Source organism: Camarhynchus parvulus, chromosome 1, assembly GCF_901933205.1.
Source record: "Camarhynchus parvulus chromosome 1, STF_HiC, whole genome shotgun sequence".
NCBI lineage: Eukaryota > Metazoa > Chordata > Aves > Passeriformes > Thraupidae > Camarhynchus > Camarhynchus parvulus.
The window spans coordinates 83,405,693-83,431,522 of record NC_044571.1 but is presented as its reverse complement, the minus strand read 5'-3'; positions in this window follow the sequence as shown (position 1 = coordinate 83,431,522).

Genomic DNA, 25,830 nt, shown 5'->3' with positions numbered 1-25,830 from the left:
CAATCAGCTCTCTAGGTAGGCTTTATAGCAATCCCTGACCGTACTTTTGGCCCCAACCTGGTTAGTCCCCACCTGAGCAATTTCTGGGAAGTGTTCAGAAGTCAGCAGGCACCAGGGATCACTCTCAATAGGCAGTTTGGATGCAGGCATCATGTAATTGAGGCTGAAGGGTTTTAACATTATATTCATGCCAGTAGTCCTTATCACCAGAAAACAACCCTTAGCACATTTATTGTGCTAGTAGATAGGTAGCCAGAGAGTCCAGGTATTTGAGATAAACATAAATGTTCTGGTTGCAATACATTTTAGATATAAGAAATATTCAGATCCTATGACCATAAGACAGTTGTTTACACAGCCAGTGCCCTGAAGCTGCACTTGAATTAATTAAGAGTTTTGTTATCTGATTCCTTTTCATTGTCAAAGGATCTCTGTTTAATATATGCTCACTGTGGCATGGTGTGTAGGTGTGAGTTATTTAGAGGGTGATATTCCTGAGATCAAACGTAGCACGACTGCTCCAATTTTGCCTGGAGTATGTTGGCTTCATAGGACTTCTCAGTCTACTCAGTTGCAATGAACACATTTCAGGGTAGTAGCTCTCAGGGTACTTGGGTTTTTTTTCTTTAAAGTACTAAACTTTAGGAGCCCTTGATCACATGAAAATCTTCAATTTCAGAGTTGCTAATGGATTTTTCTGGGTCTTGTGATTTCAGGGAGTGGGGATGGGTGGGAAGGGAATAATGAAAATGCGAACATTGCAGTCTTCAAAGCTGTCAAGAACTAGAAGGGATCTATATGTTACTTACTCATGTTTTGTAGTCGAACTGGAGGCTAGTGGTAGGAGAGGAAATGTGGTGTTATTTATGCATGTTTAGGCAGTATAGCAGTGAATCCTAGTCCCAAGTGTATGATGTAGCTAAGTTATGCACTGGTAATAATTAATGTATCAGTTAATATACTGCCTTCGTAGCACATTTCAGAAGAGCTGCTAACCTCCCTGGAAAATGGCTACCTCTGATCTACCTACCTTTTTTTCTAATTGAAAAACACTTTTGATTTTTTAATTACCACATCAGAAGAAACTCAAAAATATTTTTGAGAGAGACTTACTTTTACAGCAAATCTCCAAAGGAGGCTTTGTTTTTGCTTCCACGCCATAGCAGCCATTCTTTAATTCCCTAGGTCAGCATGAGAATAAAATTGTTGATAAACAGCTGGCAAAACAAATAGACAACTGCTACAGTGTAAAGGTTTTATCTGCTTTAGTATCGTTTGTTAAACAAGTGTCTTTGCATATTTCAGATAGATTTTGATAAAATGCTTCTTGCTTTTGCTGCTACACAACTATTAACTGACTGACCATGTAATAAGCATAAAAACTCAGTAATTATATGCTTGATTAGTGAATGTTCTTTTCTGAGCTGCACTGCAAAGTCATTTAATTTGTATTATGGTCTATTACCCCATTCTTAACTACTAATTCACCGTGTCTATATATAGGTATTCATATATGTGACCTGGGACCACCATCTAAAAAATTAGCAGCAGCCTACTCCCCAGGATACATCAGGTGCCCATATCATGAGACATTTTTAAGTATATAGTGTATTTTCTTGTATTTGATTACTGGCAGATGGGACTGCACTCCGCTGGTTGCTCTGCCCTCTCTGGCACCTGCTTGCATCAAGACCCTGAAATCTCTGTCATGCCTTCATGACTGCACTGATGCGGTCTGTGAAGACCACAGTGGCATAGCTGCTATTCCTGTTTTTGACCAGGAGTCATCAACTATATCTGCATTAATCGCCTCCTCCTTTATTTGTCTTTAAGCCTAAGTCTCAATCTGTTCCCAAGTCTGCATCCTCATACCATCCCACTTGCACAAGGCAGGCTGGAGGGAAGATGTTAAGTGTGCTAAGTGGAAATATCTACCTCCGATCAAAAATATTGTTTGTACCCTTCACGTGTGATTATGTGCATCTGTCAATTTTACAATATTCTTCCTGAAACCTTTTCTTTTTTTAATGTGCAGTGATATTCTTTCATCAGTACAATTTGTTTTTTCTTTCCTATATTATTTGCATCTTGCAAATTCCGTATCTCAATAGCTACCATATGAACCAAGGAGATGAATATTTTCTTTCCATAAAATAGCATCTGATTCACCTTTTTTATTTTTAGATGTCTGGAATACATGCAAGAACGTATTTGGTCTTGGTCTGGTTAGTTAATTTAAGTGCTCCCATTAAATGGGTCTTTATTTCTTGAAAATGGGTATCTTTGTTTCTTCTTTGCTTTATCTGCATTTTATGAACTTCTGCCCCAATATTTATTTGAACAGAGTTTTTTTATGATATCATCTTTCTAATGGTTCCTAAGTCATCTCTTTTACTCATCTCACGCTGCTCACCATCTCCTCATTACCACCTTTTCCAGCTTTATGTTTTACACTGCCATTTTTCTTATCTTCAGCAACCAAAAGCCTTCTAGAGTGATTGTTCTTTGTCCCTGAAGGAATCACCCATATCACTGCTTTTCTCATCTCCTCCAGCTGGTTCCCCACAGGCTTAAAAAAGGATATTCTGGCTTTGGGCACAACAGAATGCTCTCACTGCATGCTCACATATTTTAAGCAAAGCATTAAAACTGTCCTGTGGTTTTTAAAGTTGCTCTCAATGTCATATGCATGGTGAGAAATAGTTTCATTTGGAAAACTTGAGCATTTTACACCTTATATCATGCAGCACATCAGGGCACACAAAAAGTGTTCCATGAATTAAATTTGATCCTTTTTGACACAGCATTTTTATACTGCAGGACTTCATTATTGCACAGTAGTACATGTGGCATATGTGGAAGACAATCCAGTTACTTTTGAATACAATTATTTTGTTTTTGATGCAGCCAAGGCTTGCCTGTGTTTGGCAAAAGGGTGTTTGTCCTTAGCTGACACAGAGAAGATCAATTTCTCAGTAACTTTTGCAGAGTTATAACAATTTGCATCAAGTAAAATACTGCCAATGCCTTCTGGGGAATAAGAGACCAATACAGAGTTCTATTTGACCTTTCCAAGGAGGGCATTATTAAAGATTTATTCCTTCCAGAATTCTAATTGGCTTCTTTTGGTGACCTTTCTGGATAATGGTGATGTTTTTCTCAAACTTTACAATGCTCTCAGGTAGGGAATTCCTTCACTGCTCTGACACAGCAGCGGAATTTTAATTTGCATCCTAGCTCCATCACTTCCTTCCTCAATAATTTCGTGCTGCAGTCTTGAGCAAGGAGATTTTTGCTGGAATTTTTTTTCATAGATGCTGTATCTCTTATTCTTAAATCCTGAAAACTTAAGATCAGAACAGATTCAGGAAGTGTCTAATGACACAGAAAAATCCTACCAAAATGGAAAAAGCATATGAGTAAGAATGCACTGCTAGTGACCAGATGTTTAATTGCTATTGGCTACACCTGTTTTTACTTTGTTCTCTGTGCCCAGGAACCTGACTTGGCATCTATCTTGCATCTGGAGTGTCTGTGGGGTGCAGGTCCCGAAGTGAATTAACGTTGCAGGATTTCTCCAACTGGCAATTATTAGCTTTGCTCTACACTGAAGCTAGGAAACTCTGGGGGTTATCTGTAGTATGGGTGACGTGGGTAGAAACTTTGGAGTTGATCAGCTTTATTGAATTGCTTGTGAATCTTTTCACAATTCATTATGAGGCTGTAAAGATGGAGCCTGATGCCTCTCAGTTTTGTCCAAAACCTGGCAAAAGGCAACAGACACAAACTGCAATACAAAAAATCCTGTTTCAACACAAGAAAAAAATCCTGCAGGTTGTCAAACTCTGGAATAGGTTGTCCAAAGAAGTTATGGAGTGTTCATGTGTGGAGACTAGATACAGCGTTGAGAAATCTGACCGGTTTGACCCTAATTTATAATCTTCAAGGCCATGGACCTCACTAGACACAGCCCTGAGGAACCTGCTCTAGATGACAATGCTTTGAGGTCTTCAAAACCATAGACTTCATCAGGTCAGATCCTGCCCTCACAATTCCTTATTTTACTTCTATAAACAAAGTAAAAAATCTTGCTGCTTTTTTTTTCCTAGAAAATAATACAATTTCTTTCTCCAGCTGAAATGTGAATAATTTTTTTTGGATATTACAGATGGAATATTATGGAATTTGTACTTAAAAATTAGATTTATTTTTTTTCCTATCTGACTGATTTCTAGTCCACACAGAAAATATTTTTATTGAAATTATATGAAGGTGAATTTGTTCTGTACCATTCTACAATGACCAGAATTACTTGTTTAGCTTGAACAAAACCTCTAAACTAAATTCAAAGTTCTGTTGTTTTGTATACTACCTCTCATTTTTACCATTCATTTCAGCAATAAAATAGGTGGCCTCCTGCCAGAATTACTGTGGCAGTGTCCCATATGAATGTTAAGCAGGCAACAATAATGCACTATAATTACAGTGCTTGAAATGATTGGAAATAAATTGGCACTCCAATTATAGATGCATGAAAGAGGCTCCAGTATATCACAGTCAGTCCATTAATTTCTGAAATAGCTCAGGCGATCTCACTATTTTAGTGACATTTGTTATTCGCCGCTGCAATGAATCACACTGAACAGTGGCGGGGCCCTGGAAATTAGCAAGTTGAAGGACATTTGGAAACAGAAGAACGATTCCACGTTACTCTGTGCCCCAAAGAGAAAAAACCTTCAAGTGCAATATTGAAATCTATTTGCTGCATTTTGAGGAAGAAATTTTAATGTAGTTTTTGGTCCCACCTGATGCCTTCAGTCAATTTACACAGTATTCCAAGTGAGCACAGAAATAATTTTATGGAAATCTGCACAGTAAGCACATCCATATTTCTACAGTGTACTTCAAACATTTTAATGGGAAACTCAAGACTGGAAATGTAAATACTACATGTTACATTTGCTCATCTCAGCAGGCTATTGCTCTTAAGATAACACATTAGTAACTTGGTACTAGTAAACCATTATTAACTGGTACTGGTGTCTGGGAACTGGGCCTGTGACTAACGCCTTTGGTGAACACCATCTGTACAGAAACTTAATTTGTTTGATATTTTCTGTGGATAGGTTCATTGCTGTTGCCCCTTTAGTTCACCATGAGCCTTAAAAATACTTTGTTTTCCCCTGACCACATACTGTGAAAAGTTACTGTCAACGGTAGCCCAATTTCTCTGAGGCTGTATCAGAATAAAGGAAAAAGTAAGAAACAACATCACTGAAGGAGAGAGGAGAAAGACTGTTTCTATTCAAGTGTCTACCACTGGCCCTGTGGCTGGTTTCTACCAGCTCTGTGTCATAGCCAATATGGGGAGATGGAAAAGATATATGAGCTCCAGAGTTCCAAGGACTGTCACTCACTGTATAATTCAGTCTCTCCAATTAATCAGTCTGAAAACTGAAATACTTTCAGTCTCCTCCAGAGTGCACTGGGTAGTGGAAAGGGCTGGTCACAGGATATCAACCCCATTCCAGTAGGATGATGTTTCTGGGCACTGGAAATAAAGACCAGCATCTGAGCACCCCAAACAGTCTTCCAGATTCAAGCTTTTCAATAGGAATTTTAAACTAGCATAAACATTTATAAAAAATTTAAAATAAACTTCAAACAATTGCTAAAAGACAAAAGCAAGTTATTACTACTAAGCCATCAGGCTTGAAATTCCAATTTAAGTGTTAGCAATTCCCCACTGCTTTCTCAAGGATTTGTAATTATGTCACTCCAGATTAACAAGCAAGCAATGTTAACAATTAGTCTATGTAGTTTCTTAAAATAACTGAAAATATCAAATTCTGATTTAAGAAATTCTTATTTTATGCTCATAAATAGAATAGGCAAAGCTGAAGTACAGATCAAGAAAAAAATTAATGTTACCATACTCTATGGCTTCTTTTTTAGAAAACTATTGTCATATATTTCACAAAAAAAACCCCAAACTGAACACACTTTGGAATTTTGAGTATCTTCTGCAACACTGAAATAGAGCAATCAAGATGACTGGGATAAGATGAAAAGTGTGGTTTGTAAACATTCTGTGAGAATTTGAAGGGGGAAAAAAGGAGAAATGGAATTGAGCTTAATAAAGAATTTAATAACAGAAATCCAAGCAATGTCTACAAGATTTTAGAGAAAAAAAAAAACAAAATAACCTTTCAAACAAGCATGCATGTTGTCCATGATGAAATTCGAAGTTTGACTAGTAAACGGAACTGCATTGATCAGATTATTTTGGATATTTACCTCAAACATAACATATTTGTACAGTAGGGGGGGAAAAAACCACCCAAGTTGGCTACAAATTGTCTTGTCCAGCAGACCTCAAATGGCAGCTTTCATCAACTTTTATGGGGTTGTGCAGAAATCAGGATGTCTACATTTTCACCACATTTTTTAAAAAAACTATAAAACCACTGGTTACAATACCAGCAGGAGGCACAGCGTGTTCAATCTCACTGAAAATGGACTTGCAAATGAAGACTGCTCCAGAGCTTTTGGGTAGGGATGTTTCAGTGCAGGTGCCTACGGATATCATAATAGATTCATGGAATGTCTGGGTTGGAGGGGACCCATAAGGATCATAGGGTCCAACTCCTCTAAAGATATACATCAAGAACAAAGAAAGGCAATTTTGACAAGAATGGGAAACTTTAAACTGAAAAGTCGTGTTTCTGAAAGACTGGGAGTTCATTATGAATCAAATGAGAAATTAAGACATCAGTGTGTTTCAAAATCTACTTCACAGCTTTGAGCTTATCAAAATCTCTTCCTTAGCAGTTCAGGAAGCTGCAGTTCAGCTGTGTAGTTCATCTCTCATAGAAGTCAATGAAAAGTCCATTGTCAAATTTGTTGAGTATCAGACCAAGTCAAAAAGAGCACTTTACATTTTTTGAAGTGCTCTACAAAGATTAACTAATTGAACCTCTATCATTAGAAACTTCTGGGGGGGGGAGCAGGAAATGAAAACATTCTCTTTTTAGTAGTTGTTGCTTGCCCCAGCCTTTCACACAAAACCTAAAATCCCATGACTAAAATGAACTTTTTATTTTTAACATTTCATTCCCTTTTTGGATCAATGTGTTTTAAGGAGGTCACTGTCAAATTGCCAACTTTTTAGATGTACAATTTAATCCTAATTAAGGGTTTGATAGAACTCCCTCAGTAAAATTAACTCATTCAAATAGGAGATAATTTAAGATCATTCACTAAGGACCTTTTCTACTTCCATACAGAACATAAAATTTTTATTTCATCTAACAATATAAATTTAACTTGATAAAAGAGGTGTGGGGTTTGTTCCAAACTTAGGGATTTATATAAAATGGACAAGTTAATACTATTCTTTCCCTTTGGTGGTACTATGAATTATGTTTCTAGCAAACTTGCAGAACCTTAATATACTACAGCTTTCTTAAAATACCTTTCAATCTCCTTGCTATCTCTTGATTTTGGTATTGTGTGAGTTTCCTTGTCCAGAACTATTTGAAAAACTTCTATTACTCTTATTAAAAGTAGTATCTGAGAGAAAAGAACAATTGTCACACAATAGTTAGATGGGGATTTTTCTGCCTGAAAGGTTTTAAGACTTACACCAGAATAACATTTAAATTTAAATGCTGCAAAACTGTGTTACCCTCTGGGTTTGCTTACCTACCTGCAAAATCAGTTTGTAAATTCCTGTTTATTCATCCATCACCAAAGTGCCTGACCTAGAACACTGCTTGTTTGCCAGATTGCTTATTTTGACTCCTAAGTGCTCTATGCTGATTTTGAGAGTCTGTTCCTGATGTTGTATTAAGTGCAGGCTCCTCTTCCCACATACAAATTACAAATGTTATCATAGCAGGCTACAAGCCAGGATTTGAATTCTGTTTTCCTCAGACACCCATTACATTGTCAGAAAATGCCAGACACTGAGGTCAGAAGTTTCTGGGGATCTCTCTTTAATATTTGGGGAACATCTTGAGACATGCTGAAAGATATGGTCAGGCTGGATGGGGCTCTGTGCAACCTGGTCTAGTTGAAGATGTCCGTGCCCATGGCAGGGGGATAGCACTCAATATTAATGAAGATGGGGAAGAACAGGACAACCACACTCTGGTTCAAAGGAAATGAGCGCTAAATGATTTGTAATCCCCTATTCTAAATGGTACCCCATGTTACTTTTGACTCAGGCATTTCAAATGTTCAGCTGTGACTGCTTATTTGCTCCTCTCAAAAGTTTATGAAGTCCTTGATCTAAGGTCACTAAACAAATCTGAAAGCTGTAAATGAGTTCAAATGCAGTATAACGGGAAGTTAATTTTCACTGCCCTGTCTCTAGATTAATCAGTTGAGGACAAAGATGAATTAATATATTAAAAGACTGATATAACAATACAGAAGCTGTATTTATCTATCTCTGAACCATCCACTCCAACAGCTTTATATGAATTCATTTTCTCCAGCTAGAGTAATACATGCCTTGAACATGGTTCCTGAATGTCAGATAAAGTCACCCACATTATACAATGAATGAATTCATACCAACAGAACAATTTCTTCAGATGCTGGTTTTACCTCAGCAAGAGAAAAACATAATTAAGCATATTTGTAGTACCTTATTTACTAAAGTGCCAAATGCTGTTGCAAACCAGAAGTAACTTGATTCCAATCTCCAAAAAACTCATTCAAGTAATAAATAGTATCTTTAGGAGAAAGATCAGAAGACTGAGGACCTGCTGTGCTCAGAGAAGGATTCAGGGAAACCTTCCACTACTTACAAGGGACTTGCAGGGTAGCTGGAGAGGGACTTTCAACAGGGGCATGTAGTGATAGGACAAGAGAGAACGGCTTTAAACTGAACGAGGTCAGGGTTAGTTTAGCTATTGGAAAGAAATTATTTGCTATGACAGTGATGAGGCACTGGCACAGGTTGCCCAGGTTGTTGTAGCTGTTCCATCCCTGGAAGTGCTCAAGGCCAGGCTGGATGGGGATCTGAGTATCCTGGTCTAGTAGAAGGTGTCACTGCCCACAGCTGGGGGTGGAGCTAGATAACAGTTAAAGGTCCTTTCCAAATCCAGCTATCCTATGATTCTGTGATTTCTAGAGATGGGGAGAAAAAAAAATTGTTGCCTTTGATTAAAATGATCAAAACATTGAAACTCCCTTGAGAGATCCCACAATCCATTATATTTCTTCAACATAAAAAAAGTAAAAAGTAGCTGTCTCTCATGAGATACTGGTGAGTCCACGTAGACAGAGGAATAGATTCATTGAGAGACCTTGAACATAGCAGAGGAATGAAAACATGAGATGCTCCTGCTTTATTTTGCAACATTTTCTTCATAGACTATAACATGATTTATTGAAAATAAATTCTAATGGATATAATCTTATCCAACTCTAGATAAGAAGGTACAAAATCACCTTGTCAATTCCTGTAGCAGTGTGTGACTCCTAAAATCAAGGCCCTCAACTTCACCAAAGTGCAAGACAGCATAATTTCAAATCAGGTCACATTCACCAAAGAAGCCATGATATTTAGGAAAGCAAATTAGCACGGTTCCTGCAGAGTGTCAGCTGCTATTAGATATATACGTACTCTTTTCCACAGGGCAGCCCTGTGTGTTCCCCACTTTACAGTTCCTCCTGAAAGACACAGCTGGGTAGATCAAAGGATGTGCTGAGGCCCCGTGTGGGAGTCAGAGAGAGGAGAGCAGCACTGAGGTGCCAAAGCAGGGTTTTTTCTGGGCATTGAGCTGAGGCTGGACAATAACTGTAAGGGCAGGTGAACAGCCAGCGACTGCTCAGATGAGCTAGTGGGCAAGAGAAGACACAGCAGAGAGGCTCAGAGATGACTGCTTTGAGAGCAAGTGATAGGCTACCATGTACTGATTTCTGGTCATCAGCGTTGTCTAAGGTTAAGCCCAAGAACTCAGCCAGCCCTTGTATTATTACAGTAAGGTAAAAGTATCAGACTCCCAAGCTAGAGGTGGTGTGATTTGATATGTCAGCCTTCAGTGCATGTTCCTTCCAATCTATTTTGCCATAGGGGAACTTCAGCTCCTTGTTTGTTACAGAGAGGTTTCTATATTTTCTCTCCTGTTGGTTCTCCTTTGTTGTAGCTCAGTAAATAGGTACAGTGCCTGAATGTCTGTGAGATTGCATTTACTCTGGGCACAGACAAGCATCAGGAAGTCAGCTATGGAAGTGGCGTGCCCAGTGCACGTCACTCCCATCCCCAACATCATATTTTGACACAAAGTGTCCATCTCCACACCTCTCCCTTACGGCTTTAGATCATGTAGAGTTTTATTTTCAAAGAATCACAGAATAGTTTGGGTTGGAAGTGACCTTAAAGGTCATCCCTTTCCAATCCCCCCTGACATAGGCAGGGACACCTTCTGTTAGAACAGGTTGCTCAGGGCCCCATCCAACCTGGCCTTGAACACTTCAGAAATGTGGAATCCATAACTTCTCTGGGCAACCTGTGCCAGTGTCTCACCACCCTCTACATGAATAATTTCTTCCTTATAGCTAATCTAATTTTCTTTTAGATTTTTTTCTTTATACATTTGTCGTTGCACATCATTGCAGAGTGGAACTGGAAAAAATGTTCACTGTTACATGTGTTCCACTCACAGAAGTAAGTGGGGGTCACAAAACCCCCTAGAAAACAAGTTATTCAGAAAAATAAGTGTGTCATTAGCAGAGTTTTAACAAGCTTGGATTTGGATGTATTTGTGTACTGCTTAAAAACATCTACAGATTGGTAGCAACATAAAAGCAACTACCTAAAGAAATAGAGTCCTGACTACAAACATTTCTACTCTATTCTTCAAGTACTAAATAATATTACTATAACTAATTTAAAAATGTTGATTTCAATGCTGCTTCTTCTCATTTAAAAGGAAACCATTTTCATTATTTTAACACACTTTCATCAAGGTTATAATAAGTAGGAAGTGTTAATGCAGTCAGCATTGCAGTGACATACATTCATATACTGAACAATGCTGCATAGTGTGTCTAAACATTTCACCCTGCCCCTAGCCCCAGAAATGATTCTATTTCAGTTATGTGAAATTATTTGACATGTATAGTACTTTCTTTACCGCTTCCTCTACCCCTTGTTAAACCATTTTTAAAAAGTAAAATATGTTCTTTTTCTGGTGATCTGGTTTTTTTATAAAGAATGAAGAAAAAATCTCAACTGGCAAACAAAAAGCCCTTGGGACCTGATGCACTATCTAATGGCTATGTTGAAAATCTCTGGTTAAAAGGTTTATTCTTCTATAGTCTATTCCCACAGGTACAAGAAAAAAATATTTAAATCTGGTCCACTGGACAGAATGATTCTTTCTTTACAGCTAGACTTTTCCATTTTGTGTAAATCTTTCTTTACCATTATGAATTAATTAGCCATAAAAAGGATAAGAGGAGTGATGTTCCTATTCTACGGTATGACATAGTCACAATGAAACTAGAAATTGAAAGGATAAATCTTGCAATGAATGGTGACATGCTTTATACATATATAAGTACTACAGAAAAGATGATATTAACATTCCTCAGTTTTAATAAGTTCTTGATCTTGATCCATCTGAGAATTCAGAAGCCCAATTGCAATATAATGCCCTTCCAGAAATAGCACAAAATAAAGCTCTGATGTCATTGACTTCCTCATGGGCACAGTAGCATGCCCAGATTTTTTTCTTTCTGTGGAGTTAAGTGAAAGACTATGAATATTACAAGAACTAGGCCAGCCTGTGAGGTTAGGTCCTGGAACAAGCACATACCTCATGCAGGCAATGATACTGCATTTATGAAAGCCCTTAAACCACTCCTGTTCAGTCCAAGCTGCTTTTTTTACTACAAAGTCAAGCTAACAAGTTGGGATCCCCTCCTTTAATGGTACTTTGTAAGTAAAGAGGGCAGAGAACCAAAGAAACACACATGATTCACTTATCTAGGAGAGAAGAAAAGAGCATACAGCACTTAATTCCCAGCCTCAACGTGGGACACCTAGAGACACCATACTGCAGAACAAGTTGAAGCAATTTCCTTCACGGTCTGAAGGGAGCACATTAACTAAAACACAACTAGAAAACACGTTTCCCAGAGCAGAAACTAGTCAGATCTTCCAAACATCAAGCCTCCATTGAGATTTAATACTAAGCTGAGTTTCAGACTCCTGCTATGATTGGTGCTGCCTTTTTCTCAGCATCTCTCCAGATACAACCCAGAAGGTGCATCCCCTACGGGTAGATCAGAAATCAAATAGCCAATTAGTCATCATATATTTATTAGAAAAATAGGTTTAGGGAATTCCTATCTCTGTCTCAATCATCTCTTGCCACTAATAGAAAATTTTCATGTCAACTTTGTCTTTTCTCTGCCTGCTATTCCACTGCCAACTCAGTGTGTATGGGGTCGTAGGCTCACTGCACCAGGGATCTTCTCTCTCTAGCTTCACTACTGAATAAAAAAGGGACTCAAATCACTGTTTGACTCTGAAGCCAAATGGCATCAATCAACATCCATCTACATTTCACTGCACTTGCCCCTGAATCTCTTCTGACTCCCTGCAGTGTCTCTGTGATATGGTTATTATTTTGCTCTTCTTCTGTCCAAAGTATCTAAGACAAAATGAGCCTGTGTCACAGCCAGCCTCAGCAGAAAATAAAAAGGTATGGATGTTAGATATGACCTGAGACATGCCATGAAGGCACACAGGGTAATTTGAGGGCACATGAGCTGCTGAGATAGTCCTGAAGGACTCTGTAGACTGAAGGAATCATGGACTTGTCCATATTGTTGACTAAGGATCCCTGGCAAGTGATCATTGTCTCACACTGCAGTAAACATCCAATTGACTTGGACAATGGACAAGAACTCATCTGCCAACCCTATCTCATTTAGACTATTATTTTATATAGTCCTATATTATTTTTTTATACTAATAAACTAAGCTGTGCCTGAGCTCATTCTCTGGCCATCAGTGAGGCTGGCTGACACTCTCTGGTGATAAATGCAATACTAAAAATCCCCTTCCCTTCAAAAAGGGGTAGCCATTGCAAAAACAACTTCAGGGAACGTTCTTTTGACTGCACTAATTCCTGAACCTCCTAAACTAGTTGGGATGGTTAAAATTGTCCCAGAGGCTTTCTTATGGTTTAACAGAACAGAAAATCGGGGGACAGAGAGAAAAGGAAGTTATTATGTGTGGATATTTCTCTTAGCAAAATTGTAAAAAAAGTTAAAAAATCCTGCAGATCTTCCAACATTTACAGATAAATTTCTCAAATTGTTAATCTCGCTATCTATTCCTTCTCCTTTAGCACTGTCCCCCTATAAATTTTAATGTGTTTCTTTTCTATCAAAGGTATTATTTGGTATAAGTGACAAAGTGACACATTTGGTAGCTTTGTAAATATACATTTGAAGACTCCTGGCTGTCATAAAATAACTGGGCTGTCAGATTGCAAAGTCAGAGTAAAGCAAGGTGGTTAACTGAAATGAGACTCCCATGAAGAATTTTCTTGTCACCCTGTATTGGGAGGCATCTGCTGCAAATTCAGACTCTCAAGTCAACAGACACTTTGATCACAGGATGATTTATATCAGCCATCAAATGTCTGAGTGGTAACCACACATCTGTCACCAGGACAATGTGGCACAAAAGAGAATTTAATTGCTTTTGGATTATAAATAAAATGAACATTGCAGGAATAAATTATGAGATCACTGTTAATTTGTCGATCATGCTATCAAGGGCAAGAAAAACTACAGGGCATAAAAATCAAAGTTATTTTTGCTCCTAGGAGATGCAGTTAGGAACATTTTAATAACAAATGGCAACAGTCTCCTTTTGGTAGGTACATACAAGCTGAAAAAAATTGTCAGTGTTGATGAATCTGGCACGTCTGTCTCATTTAATCAACTCTTGCAGGTGCTAATGGAGGAAACAATCTGGGATAAAGGACTAGTGAAAGTCAGCTGTTAAAGATATATTTAATATTTAGATCCACTTTTCCTATTTCCTTCCTCCCACCCATTATTTAAAACTGATGGCTTGGAAGAGAACCACTTCTGAGACAAAACAAGCTGTGTACTCACCACCATAGAAAGCTAATTTGTTTTCAATGTCCAACAAAATTATGGGTGTTTAGCACACCAGAATGACACAAACTTCCCTGTCCAGCCAGTGGAGAGGGGCCTGGACCTCAGCTGGATTATAGGATTTGGATTTACATAAATATTTGCATGTGGATAAGGTGTCCATATACTCATTGCTGTCAGTGGTTAATAAGGATTTGACTCAGTTGCCATGAGGTGATATCGAGTGTCCTTTTAGCTGCCCTAGGTTACCTGAGACATCTACACAGGATTGTTTGAGATGACCCATGGCCTCTTCCCCTCTAGATTAGTAGCAGGAGGCAAAGAAGGATTCCCCATGGCAGCAAAATTACACCAGATGCTGGCATTAGGAAACTGAATCTGGCCTCTACTCAGTAAGGCCTATCTCTTGGAGTGGAAGGAGCCCACATTTACTCTTCAGGCTCCCCAAAGTATCCTGCAAGGCCAAATGCATGTTACTTGAGTGTTGCAAAGCTCAAGTGAGGCTTCCACAACAGGCAGCAGGAATACTGCACAATGTCCCTGCAAAGCATGACATAAATGCCATAATTTCCCAGATGGAAAAAAAAAAGGGAGCAGGGAGAGTTGTTTTTATCTCTTGCCTCTGTGACCTTGGTCAGGTCACAGAAATCCATTCTCCAGCCCCCCTTATTTTCGTGTGTCTTTTCAACTGAAGTAATTTTTGAGACTCACCTTTCATAGAGAACATTTAGGTTTATGAGGTCCAGATCTCAGTTTCACCAAGTGTTCATGTAGTAGCATAGTAATAATAGCAATTGGAGAAATCACATTCTCAGCACTTTATATATGGACTGGTGAAGTGTTTTGTGTAAGCCTCAAGCTAAATGAAATTGATTGTCAATTGGTGAGCCTGTACCAAGCGCCACTTATTGTAATATGCTACATAACTTTTAAGCATGATCTGATTCTCATACAGCCCTAGTGAGAGGTGTAAAGAATAAACAGAGTGTATGCATGAATAACCACTGCAGTCTAGGGCGAATTATTCATTGTGAGGGATTTAACGACCTAATTTAACCCACTTTTTCTGCTTGGCAGTGATTGGCATCCAGGTTTGAGGCCTGATTGCACCTGCAAACTGACTCAAGTGATACAGCAGCAGCAGAGAGTCGTCAAAGACTGCCTTAGGGAACATCACTGCAGAGAGTTTGCTGTGTCTAGTATCACAAGAGCATAAGGGGTCTATGTCATGTTCTTTTCCAAGATCTGCCTAAGATGTGTGACAAGGAACAGATGCTGTTTTTTCAGATTGGTCTACTCTAACTCACATGCAGCAGCTGAACAAGTTGTCTCAGTTTATGTACAGGACCTTAGCTATACCAAAATATGAGGGAAGAAAAAACTGTCCTCAAACCTCCTATGGCTGACTATATATTTGAATATTAATTGATTATATGGAGCGTACAGTCACAATTAGAATATATTATGATTTCTTCCTTATCATCTTCAGTAAAATAATTATCAGTACAAAGCATACATATGAACTCTAGTCCCACCAAGCCCATTCTCTGAGTTTGGACACAAAAAGCCTTTCTCATCTGTAGAAGAAGAACTTCTGCAAGCAAAAGGGATGAAAATAGTGAGCAACTTAGTGGGTTAAAAGACTTCTAGGAAAAAGTAGTCAGAGAGGATCGGGTGAGGAGATAAGGCATTAGTTACAGCTACTTTCAATAACATGTAGAGATCTTAGAGGAAGATTTCTGAGGAAATACGAGGCAACAGTAGCTGCTACTGGAGATAAAATACTAGCTTCAGTAAGAAGCTGAAAATACTGTGGGAGCACAAGGAAATCACAGAAAGAGAAAACGAGGATTAAGCGATCCCCACACCAGAGCAAAAATGAGATTATAAACTCTCGCTAAGAGTAAAAGTCTCTTCACATAAATTCTTATACCCAACGAGTAATTTTTTTTAATTGATAAAAAACCCCTCAGATTAGGCATTTGCAAATCCATTCTAATGGGAAATACCATGTGTAAAAACAAATATTCATGGAGTTAGTGGTGTTCCCACCATCAAAAGTCTTTCAAAACAGAGGATGGAAATGATATCTAGAGTGACGTAACATACTCAGTCTTCACAGAATCAAAGGAATGGACAAATGGTTTCCTTGTCCCTTTTTGAGTCTTGGCTAAACAAGTGGCAAAGGAACTCAGAGACTGTTTTACTGCCTGTTTTTCTAACAATAGTTCAATTGTCTCCTACAGATCCATCCACCCTCCACTGTGCCAGAGGTGTGAAAATCACTTGTGACATTTTTGTTCTCCACTTCGATGGCAGTACAGAACTCCAAATCTTTTGCACAGATATTACTAACACTGCTTCCAAAGAGAAGTCACTTACCTCAACAATCAGACATTTTAAACCAAAGCATTTATCTTCCAGCACTGAGGTATCAATAGGACCTCTGGCTTCACAGGTTCTTAGACTTGCAGAGGGAATGCATTTATTCATTTTTTTTACCCACTGGCCCCAATGAATGGTAATGAGGTGATGCATTATAAGCTGGGTTGATAAGAAGTGCTTGGCAAGACTGAAATCCCAAGGTATTCCAATACAACAGGAGAAAACCTTTCTGGTCCTCTCTTTTGAAGGGCAGGTTAAAAGTAGAAATCCAAGTGTCCTCTCTATCACCTTTATCTGCTCAACAACAGAACTGTGGATATGGCAAGATCCCCCAAAAGGAGCAGGCAGCCTTTTTGAAGAAGTCCTTTCATTTCTCTTTTCCCCTTCATAATACTCAGCCAGTTCGCATCCTTGCTGTAGAATTTTGACATGCCAAAGCTATTCAAAGTTCACTTGGTGACATAGACTGACAAATGACACAAGTTTATGCATGACAAGACTATTTGGAGGATGTACAAAAGCAGGCAAAGTTGTTACCCATAAGGGTAGATGTAGCCCAGTTTCCAACAGAAAGGCTTGAAAAAGGATTAAAAATCGTTTGCCTTGCCACAATTTCTACATATAGAATAGCAAGGTCGATTATAACAGGGCAAAAAAGAAGCACAAGGCTGGGAGCCAGAAGACCTGAAGACACTGGGAAAACCTGCCAGAGTGCTAGTGTTGACTGCAATAGGGTTAGTTTTCTTCATAGTAGCTAATATGGGGTTTGGACATGTGCTGCAAACAGTGCTGATATTTCAGGGATGATTTTGTTATTGCAGAGTGGTGCTCACACAGAGTCAAGGTATTTTCTGCTTCTCACACCCCCCCACCAGGAAGAAGGCTGGAGGATGGAAAGGAGTCAGTCGGGGGGTGGGGGGGTGGCACAGCAGATTTCAGTTTGGCAATGTTTGACTTCTTTGCTATGTAGGAAAAAACAGATGCCACTTCTCATCAGGTTGTTGTTTTGTTTTGCTTTTTTTAATGCTGATCTCTTTAATTACTTGCATTCAGATGTTCCAGCCTCTGCCCTTTGGGTCCTAACTGTGCCTTAGATGAAGGGAACAAGCCACAGAAGGAAGTGTGAGTGCTGCTAGTGTTTTTTGGGGGCTCTGGGTCACAGCTGGGCTCTCTGATGTGTCACTCATGTCCCACTCCTCAAAAAAAGCTTTTTTCAATAATAGCTGGGTCACTACTTATCAGTGAGCATTACTTTTGTAACTTGCAACAAAAAGCTATTTTAACATAAAAGTCTGCAGCTAAAAATACATTGACAGCAGAATTTCAGGATGAATCATTAAAATGCACCTGAAGATGACCATCCTGCTCTTGCTTTGAATCACTTCCTGCAGCTTGCTGTGGACTGTTAGTCAAAAATAAAATACTAAGAAGAAAATCTAAATTAACCCCTGGACAATATAAATGCAGCTAGATTTGGATTCATATGTTCTGATTTCACACTGTGTTGCCTGAGTATATACTGAGTGCTAGCATGAGGCAGTGTTCACCCTAACTCTGGTTCAAGTTGTTGGGTATTCTATTCACATGATGTGAATTTCTCCGATGGGATTTTGTACCAAAAGAAAAGCAGGCCTTCCTAAGACTCTTGAACTGTGATGAAAAATAACATTACAGCCCTGTTTTGGCATTCTTATCGCTTGGAAAAGGATTGCCTGATACTAACTGATGCTGAAGATGCAGCATGGCTGTCATTGTGCAAAAGGAAATATTTATCCAAACCCATTTGCTTTTTTTCATTTTAAGGAGGAACATATGCTATTTACCAAAAATGAAAGTCCATTTTAATGAGTATTTTCTTTCTGAAAAAATATTCGAGTAAGTTTATTACAGTATAGCACACCTAGAGGGAGTCAAGGGTGTATTGCTTAAAAAAAAAAATAAAGAGGAAGATTTCTGCAATCCAAACCACTGCTCATGTACCTTCTGAAGTTTTATAGCCACTCTGGGAAGGTACATTTCTTCATATCTGACATCAAGACAGCTTCCAGGTAACAGAGAATTTCTCCATCCTTAGCTCACTTCCTCTCTTGCTTCCCCTGTAATGCTTCAGTGTCTTGAAGGCCAACTGGAATTGCCATGCTACAGTTGTCTGTATGTGCTAGCAATGACTTGGTGATTACCAGAATTTGTATTGACTGCAGGAGAATTGGGACATCAGCTCACAGCATCTTCTTTGGAAATTCATGATTTTCACAAGTTTGCAAAATCTAGCAAAGAAAAATTTGTGTTGTTTTATAGGAATTTTTGGAAAGGTTTGCATTCAAAAGTGTATGAAAATGTGTAGTCCTTCCTTTCCCTCATTTAGGAAAATATGAGATGCTTTTTGTCACTAACTTAAGGCATTATTTCAGAGCAGTTCTCTTGTTAGAATTTCAGGTCAACACAGAGACACTGTCTGGACAGAAAGGTCATTTAATGATTTCTTCGAGAGCATTCTTTGTTCTCTGGCTCCAGCCTGTGTTGGTCAGAGAGCCGGCTCTCAGCTGGTGAGGCTGATTCCTTTGAAAATCGTTCCATTTCTTGAATATATGTACAGATGTTTTTATTCATATACCTAATAAAAGTGCCAGGTTTGCAGCACAAACAGAATTGAGTTTGAAATAATTCCTGGTACTACTGTGATTCAAAATGAATAACACTGCACAGTGTTATTTGAATAGTAATGGCTCCCACAGAGGCAGTAGTTTTGGAACTATATTATTAACAAGAAAGCTTGAATTACAACCAGTACCTATCTGTTTCCAATATACTTTAAAATTTTTGCTGTTTCACTATTTTTTACCCTGCTTTAAGTATGCATTTGATGCCCATGAATTGTGAAGCAGTATTCTGGGCAGTTTTAGGAAGGTTCCATGGAAGTGAGTTTGATGTTAATAAAGCAACCAAAAATTTGTTGGTTTTGTTGTTGTTCAATGTTAATGTTTTTATGGGGAAATACAGAAAAAGAGACGTACAAGCTATATAAATGAAGCAGTGAAACAAAAATTAACTCAAGTCTACCTCTACTTTGGTGAAGAAACCTGACTGTTTGCAAATATTATGCAACTATCTGCTTGAGTTTTTTGGGGAACAGCTTGCAATAATTTTAGCTACTCAGTTATACATACCATCCTCAGGACAGGATATCTAGGCTTAGACCCTGCAGTCCTGTATAAGAAAATTCTGTGTCATCTATACATTAAAGAACAGATCTCAAAAATACAGATACTGCTGCTGTTCAGTTGACTCATAATAAATTACAGAAAAAATATTGCCTCTCCATGAAGATTTTGAGCAACATTGTACCTTGAGAGATTGGCTACTTCCTAGTCAAATAAGCCACTCCATTGGGAATGGAATGCTGCAGAAGAGCACAGGATAGAACTTGCTTATCCCAGCTACTGAGGGAATGTTCTGGCACTCCAATGCCAGCAGTGCCAGCATCATGGTCCAGCTGATGTGAGGCCAAGACTCTTCTCAAATCTTTGCATCCACTTCACTTGGATACTAGCTTAGACACAGTTGTAAGCTTGTCTCCAGTGGTTTCTGGGAGAGAAAGAGCCAGGCATATTCAATCCTTTAGTTCTTACTTTCAGAACTGCTCTATATTGTTTAAGATGTAAACATATGCAAGTTGATTGAGTTTCCTTGCATAAGTTTGCTGGGGGAGAGAGGGCATGCAGGACTACCTAAAGTTTCAGTATCTAAAATACCTGACAGACTTCAGCATCCCAAAGGGAGAAAGTAGGGGAAGTTGAACTGCAAAACTCCAGATGTTTTTCCAAAGGTTTTTGTGATTGATTTGTCATGGCTTGCTGTTATCTTTAAGTTCTGATAGCACCCTTGGACCCAAAACTGGAACAAAACAATAGGCAAAGCCAGACACATGCTGGTTATCAGGGATAACATGGGGAACAGGGGTAGAATCTCTCATATCTTTTGTCAGGAAGTCCATTTTGACTCTGCCTGTAGTCAGTGTAAATGTGTTGAAGGTGATTCATCCGATCCTAGGATAAGTATTGACTTTGGATGAGCTACCCACTTTTATTGAGTATAGGAAACATCATTGACTAGGTGTAAAGTGTTAAAGCTGGAGATGAGTAAAATATAGCCCATCCATAATTGTAACTAGGGGTCTTTTAAGTCTTTATTAGATATAGCTTTGAAAATAGTAGTACTGTGGGAATCCATTGACCTCACAGACATGAAGACAATTTTTCCTGCAGATGACAAAATTGTTTACTTACAATAGATTTTTACTTACATAATCACTAATATGCAAGTTAGGCTTTAATTCATTGTTCCATAATGCAGGCTGACTATTCTAACTGATATTGCCACAAGTCTGATTCCTTTTGCCCAAAAAGAAAAGAATGCTCTCTTTGGATACATGCAGTGAAGTATTAAGACTTCAATGATCAGGAAAATGCCCAACTGTGTCACAAAGAGCTTTCAATCAGATGGCACATAAAGTGAATGACAGCTCCTATTTCTAAGCAAGGTATCTTTGAGCTGTGAAGAATTTGTAATGGAATGATTGATACTGACAGGAGTGTTTTATCCCCATCCTTTGATTCCAAAGTGTTGCAAGTCAAAATTGATGAGGACCTCTCTGAAATAAAGAGAAGAACTAAGTTCAGAGCTGTTCTCTGTGTAGGCCAGAGATAGAAGTGAACTGTGTTAGGGAGCTGCAAGTGATCACTTCGTAATTTAAGAAGGGTGGTGAAAAGAGTTTTTAACCCAAATGCACATGGAAAAGTGAATAGAATTAAGATAATTACAAAAACTACTGACAACTGCCCCTGAAAGAAAGAACAAAAAAAGAGCAGAAAGTAGACACAACGGTCTATTGTGTGCTTGTGAGAAAAGGCAAACTCCAATATGCACTGTAGACGAACAATGAGCATTAACATGCACAAATCTGTCTTCAGAGAAGTGTAAAGATCAAGACAAACTCTTCTCAGGAACACAAAATCAACTTCCAACATTAAATGAACACCACCCAAAACACAAAAAAAATCTGGTTATATACCAGGATTATATTTTATTCACCAAGAACCTGGTCAAAGAGTGAAACAGGGTCTCAGAGAGGCTTAACAGATTCTATCTTTGACAATTGGACAAGGCCCTGAACAACCTTTGCTAATCTTCCCTGTTTTGTGTAAGGGCTGGACTAGATGACCTGTGGAGGTCCTTTCAAACCTAGATTATTGGGTGAATCTGCAAAAAATGCATGAGCACTTACTAAAGGTTTGTGAGATCTGCCTTTGCTGGGTTTAACAAAGCAAAATTACTGAAAAAAATTGTCAGTTCCCTGAAAGAAAGAACAGTTCTTATCTAATCTACCTCATGCTTGTTTGTTTTTTGGTTTTTTTCTTTAAGATTCCAAATTGCTAGAATATTCCTTGTTCTAAAATTCAAAACAGATTTTTGTTTCAAAGCAGTCCAAAATAAAAATGTTTGGAAATAATCTCAAATTAAAAGTTTGGACTAGGACCCTGAAAAGAGTTTACATTTGGTTTGAATCATGGAAAAATATGTGAGTCAGCCTTTACTAGAAAGAAAATATTTTAAAAATCCATTTTTGGAGGAAAAAATGCTTAACTTTTTCTATATGAACACAAGACACAATATCAGCAAATTATTTAGGTGTGTTTATATTTTAGAAGAATGGGATACTTTTACAACATATCACTGAGCCACAGAAGCAAAGTAGAAGGAAGCAGAGAAAGGAAACAGCAGGTTGAGAGGCTTGGAGATAGCCTTTGCTCCTTAATTACCCATCTGGTAACTACCCTATGTGATCAAAAGTCTCTTTAGGCTCTTTTTTACAAATAGTATCACTAGGTCTGCAAGTGCACATTGGAGGACAGAAGAGCCAAGAGGCTTCTGCTTGGCACAGGGAGGAAGAAGAGGCCCTACTGGAGTGCATCTGAGAGCAGCTCTGGAGGCACTGCAGGCACTGGGACCAGAAAATGCTGTTAACAGGGGAAGTACCAGAAGGAGATCAGTAGCAGTAGATCCTCAAGCAAAACAGGATGTTCAGGGAACAGGGAAAAGCATCTGAATGCCTGAAAGAAATTTCCTGGCCCCTGCTCTGGTCAGCACTAGGGATCGAAGGCACCTGTTTGGTGATCAGACCAGCTAATTAAGGAACTGGGTCCAATATTAGGGAACAAATGTCCAGAAGCCAGGTATAAAAAACAGGGAATGGGGTGAATATATAGGAGATAAAGTGGGATGACACAGACAAAACAGCCAGACAGGCATGACAGAATAATTTTTGAGAAGGTAGAAACAAACTCATAGGAGGCATGGCGAAAAGAAACAGGAGCCTAGGAAACAGGGAAACACATGCAAAGCAGAAATTGATGAAAAAATGCACCAGTGGGAGAGGTAGCATGAAGCAAATTGAGACTGTAACACTCTTCGTACTCCCTGCCAACTGGACATCTGTCTGTTTTCCTGAGGGACAAAAGAGAGGATGGCTGTGATGGGTGATAATTTTGTATGTACACCAAGGGTTTTCATCTTGAGAAGAAAAAAGGTCTCTGTCCTTATGTCTTAGCTTTTCTGTTTAATTACACCTAATGGCATTCTCAGTGCATTACACACCAGAGCAGCTGTCACCAAAACAGGATCTTTCTTCTCTAATGACCTATCAGTTTTGCTTGACAGTGGGAGAAGCACTGAGCTGCTGTGAACTACTCATGATTGTACCTGGTGACTTCTTTCTGCCTTCTGACCTCCCAGTGAAAATGGAAAAGTTGCTTACAGTTTTTTAAGAGAGAGATTTTTTCCAAACTTGTCTGCAATATCCTTCTTGATACAGCACTGCTTTTTCAGCAATCTCACTTCTGAGATTATGGTGAAGAATTGATTACAAGTCTTTCCTATTATGAAATCCTGCTCCTTTTGCCTTCATCATGAGTGAGAGAAAGGGTGAATAAACTCACTTAGCTTTTCTGAAGTGTAATAAGAAAGATTAAGAAATTTATCTTACCAGAATTAAGGTCTAAGTCAGCCTTGAAAGAAGTCCTGCTCACCTGGTGTCCTCTCATCCCTGGAAGAGTTCAAAGTCCACTTAGATGGGGCCCTGAGAAAATTGATCTAGTGGGTGGCATCTGTGTCCACTATAAGACCAAACAAGATGATCTTCAAGGTCCCTTCCAAGCCAAACCATTCTGTGATTTCTATGATTTCTGTGGCAAGGACAGCTGAAGGAGTCTTATATGCCAAGCAGCAAGATCAACATCTGGTAAGAGTTTTGCTACCTCTAACAGAAATACTGTGTTGAGTTCTACTTTGAACATTATTTTGAAAATTTCAGACAAGTTAAACTGATTGCAAATCAGAGGCTGTACTATATCAGTGCACTCCATTTTTCCAATACTTTCTACATTTGTAGAACAGCAGCACATGAACTGTCAACTGAGATGAGAAATATTCAATTAGGAAATAAGATGCAAAACTTGTTTCATCAATAAGATTCAATACCCTTCAGATCCTTACTAAAGGGTGTGTAAATCACAAATGTATGTCTTTAGCTCAAGAAGAAATGTCTTTTTAAAATCTTTAAGCTAATTGAATTGCAGGCTTTAGAAAATGAAAAAAAAATTATTATCATTTGTGTGCTTCAGATAGCACGTTAGAAGACTGTCGGAGTTTCTTTTGGCCTTATCATCCTGGTGTTGAGATTTTCAGCTGCAGTTTGGATGTGATGAACAAAATGAGACTTGTCCATTTTGGTTGCTGTTTTTATGCTGCAAACAAGATCTCAGACAAGCTGGCTCCTCTACATTATGCTCCACATGTCAAAACAGATCTAGTGTGTCTGCAGACCCTCAGATTTCCTTCAATACATTGCTGCTAGTCCCTCTACAAGGTAAGGAGAGAAGGAGCAAGTGACCACTCTCTCATTTGATAAATTGCTATAGCCTTTGCAGCTAAAAGGAAGCTGGTAGGATTTCTTTCAGTGCCCACCAGCTGTTAGCAAAACTTCATAAACTGGTTCATGGCCTTGATAAACTGTCACATAATTAAAGCATAGATATATTCCATCATAACTTTTCCTCAGTGAATTGCTGGAGCTGTGTGTAACAAAAGGCAGATTTGCTCCTGGATTCTTCTCCTCTATTTCCCTGGATTCTTCTCCTTTCATTGGCCATGAAATCATAAGATGAAAATGCAGTGACTTACACAGTGTGACTTCCTGGAGAGCCACAGTTGTGATTTCTGCCTAATGCAGGGTCACTGATGTCATCTTCCCTGCATGAGTAGCATTTCATAAGTGTGATGCTCCAAAGAAATAAAGTCCTACAGAACAGCAAAGTAATAATAAAATATTTTGCAGTCTTATAATGAAACTCCATTTATAGTCTTTAATCACCATATATGCATGCTTCTGCTGTAATTTAGGGAAGAAATTAAGCATAGATTTAACTACAAAAACGGGGGGGGGGGGGTTGTCATTTTCCCTGTATTTCAAGTTGAGCACTTGTTTGAAAGCTTCTTCATTTTGGCCTGTATATTTAACCTTAGTGTTCACTTATGGCTTGTTGATAAAATGCAGTAATTAGAAAGGTTATGAGACAGGTGGAGTCAGCAAAGAACCTGAAGAGAAGTCCAAGTGCAAGAATTCTGATTCCAGGGGTTAATTATTCCTTTTAGGATGTTTGATTTCTGTGAAATTCAATAAGCCTTTCTATGCACAGAACAGATCTAACTATCATTATAATTTCTATAGTTCCTTGTGCCCTTTCTTTTCGGAGATGTTTAGCTGCTTATGACACAGAATTGGTTAACATTAGACCAGGGATACCCTTGGAATGAAATACTAGGGGGTTTATACCACAGTATTGAACTCAAATCTCCCTGGGAGATCTTTTCCTGTGGTCTGTAGACCTCCCTGGGCATGCTGTTGTTAGGCAGAGTGATGAGTGAGCTGCTAATTTAAGAACTCAGCATGGAGCTCAGTTCTTATTGAAGAATCCAGCATGGAAAACCCTACAGAGGGTGAAAGCAAGGACAGGTAGCCTGGGAGGAATACAGACAAATTGGCCAAGTAGCCAGGAATCAAGTTAGGAAAGCTAAAGCCTGGATAGAATTCAATCTGACCAGGAACGTCAAAGACAACGTGAAAAGCTTCTATATATATGGGAACATTGGTGACAAAATGAAGACTAGGGAAAATGGAGGCTGTTGCTGAAAGGAAATGGGAGCCATGGCCACCTGGCACAGGGCGAAGGC